This window comes from Leptonychotes weddellii, chromosome 6 (assembly GCF_054177405.1).
Source record: "Leptonychotes weddellii isolate Sample4059 chromosome 6, ASM5417740v2, whole genome shotgun sequence".
Taxonomy (NCBI): domain Eukaryota; kingdom Metazoa; phylum Chordata; class Mammalia; order Carnivora; family Phocidae; genus Leptonychotes; species Leptonychotes weddellii.
In genome coordinates this window covers 20,032,744-20,037,504 of record NC_138374.1, presented here as the reverse complement: position 1 = coordinate 20,037,504, position 4,761 = coordinate 20,032,744, and positions in this window count along the sequence as shown.

The window sequence follows — 4,761 nt, the reverse complement described above, 5'->3', positions numbered from 1 at the left end:
CTAGTCCCAGTGCTGAACATATTCTCATTTTATTGATGTTTCTGTTCTTATATTGGGTGTTGTGCTGTGTCTATATTCACCTGATTAAGCACTGGTGCAATCATTCCCTCAGAGGTTGAGAGCTAATGGCAGATTATTGCTCAGTCTCTTCCAGAAATCACCCTTCATGAATGGCAGCTGTCTTGTCTGGATCACACAGCCCTCCCTGGGGGACATACAGAAATAATGACTGGTAGATGTGGGATATAAAGATCCTTGTCCTGATTGGAGAAAACTCTAAATGACCATCAGAGTTTCCTGGTGGACTGGCTCCGGCCTTTTGTGTGACTGTCCCACAGCCCAACTTCTCCCTAGGAGTTGATTCCAAGATCATTCCCTAACACATTTCCTCTACTCCAATCTCCATCTCAGAATCTCACTTCCAGGAACAAAACCCGTGATAGTTGTGTCCAGGAGTGGTCTGAGAAAGCGGGTCTTACAATCAGATTTTGGAGGTGAAGCACCAACTGGAGGATGACAATGAGAACCCATTACTGGTATTATGTGGAGCATGGATAGACCCTGGTGCAAAACTGCAGTACAATTTTAAAAACTTTGACCAGTGAAGAACTGAGATAATACTGGGGAAGGAAATTTACTAGCAGGAGCAAGATACCCAGGATTTGAGTAACACTGGGAAATAGGAACAAAGGAATGCTATTCCTGGATGTGATAGAAGCTTTGAAGAAAGATAATAAAAGGCTGAAGACCAATTAGCTAGCAATTAAAAGCAAAGAATGAAAGCCAGAGGACCTTGTTGGTAGCATATAAAGAGATTCCTATCTCCTACAGCTGGATTGATGAAAAAGATGAGCACAATTCTCAGGACTTACTCATAAGACCTCTAGAGCTTTAAAGAGGGCCAGGTTTCTCAGACCTGACTGGTTTGCTGAGCCATGAACAGGATCCAATTTGGGAAGGAATAGAATCCTGGAAAATGGGATTGGGTTGCTGAACTAAAAAAATGTTGATTCCTTAGATTCCCTCAAATTATCTGTGCTGACAGAAGTGTACCATTTCACCCACTTTCTACAGAAGTGATATCCCAAGACCTACTCCCTTACTTGAAGATTATGTAGAAACCTTTGCCTTTGCTGGACAGAACCTCCACTCTTGCCTACTAGATAGATAAATAGAGTTAATGCATAACATAGCCAAGCCAGGGAATGCTGTGATTATTAAAGGAAGAGATGAACTCTATTTTTAAAGAGCTGCAAGATATACTAACCATATATAGGCAGGAGTTGGGACAGTACATATGGAACAAAATTCTTAAGGTGCTGGATCAAGGGTTGCAGAATGTGGAGCTGGAGTTTGGAGACTTTATTGATATGGGTATACTCTCTCAGGAGTCAGAGAAAGCAGTGGTCCCTGCTTGATAGAAAAGAAATGCCAGCATTTTTGTGGGAGAAGGTCAATGAAGGATTCAAAAGGCTCAGAAAAGTGGATTTGTTAGAGTTATATACCTTATAAGTCTTGAAAATCCACTAGATGAGTATTTTTCCTTGGGAAGACTTGAAAGACCATCCACTTGCCAAAACAATAAAGAATGTGCTGGTGAGCAGGGAACCAGCACCCCCCCCACCCCAAGAAGCTCAGAGACTGTTACCCTCTCTTATCCTGTGTTGTTATATAGTCTGAAGAGACCTAAGCCATCTGGACACCCCACAGAGCATCACAGTGATGAACTTATTTGTGACATCATGCTAATCAGGCCAGATTAGAAAGAAGTGACAAGTTCACTGGAGGACTTGGTATAAGGCATGCACTTCAAAGAATGGGTGATAAAGCCCATGAATATTCAGGAACTAGCTACATCAGTTAATTATTTAGGATCCAAAGAGGCATGCCAGGACATTACCTCCAAAGGACAAACTATTGCATCTCATAATACTTATCATGAAGAAGGAAGCACAATGCCTGGTAGACCTCTGACTTTTTGGAGGCAGCACATTCCACCTTTGGGAGTACTGCACTGACTCACATATCAGGTCACATAAAAGGTATTAGGAAAGTATCCTATAGCAGGACCATGCTCTGGTGAAAGAGCCCTGCTGCTTGGTATATAGGATCTGTCATCCCCTGTGTATTAAAGTGACGGTGGTAGAAAAGATGCTCAGTAAATTCTGGCAAGCACTGAGTAGGAGATTCCATAATGTATTGCCCTAGGGTTCTGAGAGAGACTATGTAATTCGTAGTAATGTATTAATCTTTTTAAAAATAGCCCTTGGCTCGTAGCCAGTCCCTTTGGGCCTCCTGAACAGAGAAACCAGAAGGAAAAGAGTCACTACTCTGACAGTGGTCATGATCCTATTCATTGAGAGGAAGTATTCTTGGAAGTGGGGAGAAATATTATTTTCACCCTACTGATCCACAGAAGGGTTTCTTGATACCAACGCTAGCAATTATTAGACAAGTACAGTAGCCACAGCCCAACAAGTGTAAGTCACCTAGACAAGCAAAAGGGAATCTAGAATGGACAATAGAAGAGGGAGGTGATGAGTGTAGTTGTGGCTTCAAGACCAGCTGCAGCAGTGGGAGTCCCTGGACTCATCCTTCTTCTTGCAAATTTACTCTAAGGAGAGAGGCCACCAGAATCATGAAGAAATGGCTTCCAGAACTCAAATGAAGGAAATGAATTGGAGTGATTCATGAGGAAAACTGTCATGTTGCAGCACTGCATCCTCCAATTCCTCCTGCTTCAGACCAAAACCCTAATTCTTCTAGCTACCATTGGTTTTGGAGACTAAAATTTTGCCGCTTACTATCCACAAGATCTTGCCATAGGCTCAATAGAAACATGTTTCCTAACTTCACATCTTCTTCTCTCCAGGTAAAATGGAGGAATAAAGGGCCAGCACTCCCTTACTCCAAATTGTAACAACTTTGCAGCGTCATCTCAGTGTCTGGGTTCCCCCATAAGGTCAACTGAGTCCTTTATTATGGTTTCATCATAATCCAGTTTCTCCTGAAAATTCTCTTCCTTCACTTCTTCCACAGGTGTTGACTTGAGTGCTCCTTCAAACATTTCTTGTAGAGTCCGCTTCCTAGATGCCCTGATCTTTGGCAGGTCCTGTCCGCACACCATCCCTACCTTAAAACTCACTCTCCTAGTTATCCTTTCATTTATTGACATACAGGTTAAATTGTCTGAAATTCCTATTTTCATCATTGCCTCCCCACTGTGTGGAGTCTTGTTTTCTGTCCGTGGTACTGGTTCTGCTTTTTCAGTTGAGTAAACTGCCCTCTGCAATTAATTCCAAGGTTACCATCCCTGTCTCCAAGGGAAAGTGAGAACATGGTATGTATTTACGTATTTCAACAATGTCAAACCTCTTGCACCTGATGTGTTTGACGGATTCTAAATTGAGAAGCATCTGAATGGAGAAGACCTGAGCCTTGTAAATGTACTTGTCACCTCTGAGATGTCATCCTCAAAGATTGCATGAGCTGGGGATGCACAGAGGGCAAACTGCCTGAGCAAGATGAACATGAAGAGGCACTTGGGAATTTTGTTTTATGCATCCATAAATAAATAAGCCCAATTCACTCAATGTGGTAGACTGAAATCAGGAAGTGAGGCAAAATATCATCTGAAGTCCCCACCCAGAGGAGTTACTCCTTGGGTTTTCCATGTAAAATCATGAAAAGATTAAAAAATAACTATTAATTCTCTTCGACATAGTCTATTGCTGTCACCCAGGGCAGGCCCACCAGTCACTGTGGCTGACATCCTTTCTCTACTTGTATTTAGTAAAATTAAACTGTCAGTCTTCATTTTTCCTGATGGCTTTGGGACTGTACCCATTTCTGACTAAGAGGATTTTTTTAACATTAATTTTAAAGAGAGTCTTGGTGGATTCAAAGCCCTTCTTTTCATATTGACACCTTCAGATGAGATCGAGGATACTGGAGACAAAGACATCAGGAAAAATGAAGTTTGGCAGCATAAAAGCAAAAGAAAGCATTTTCTCTTTTGTTGACTTGACGTTCTCTAATTTGCAAGCTTGGGAGAGATCCAGACTTAGAAATGGCCTTGTTGTTGCTGGGATGGGGTGTGGGATAGGCCTGTCACTGTGTTCTGAGATAGTATCAAATAGACTAGAGATGAGGAGGGCACTGCCCACCAAAGAGGCAGAGGAGGGGCAGAATGGGATCACTCACTGAGGTGGTCACCTCCCCAACTACTCTACCACGGGCATCGCTGGAGGCAGCACTACTCATCCTTCTTACTGTTTTAGCGGCCTGAGTTACATCACGGAATGTGCCTCCTGGATTCAGGACCTGACCCTGTGCTCTGATCAACTGGACCCTTCAAATATAGCAACACAGACTAGATGTACTTAAAACTGACACTATACTCAGTCACCTTCTCACCAAATCTGTTCGGCATGACTTTGGTTAATTTGCCCAATAGGTAAGTTTGCTATTGAAGGCCTTCGTTTTTGATTTCTTGTTTTTTTCCTCACCTCTCATCTTTTCATTTACACAGACACCCAGGATGCTCGTGCTGCTTTCTGCGAGCCCAGCCCGACCCATACTTAGTTCTTGTGAAAAATCATCGTATTCCCTTACTCAAAACCCCATTCCTTCACTCTCCTAATATCCAATTTTACATTCTCTTAGTATATCAGAAAGTGTATAGCTATAAATCAGTTATACCTCCATTGAAACCAGTTTATTTAGTTAAGGCTTAGAAGAAAGGAAATGAATAAAAGAGAT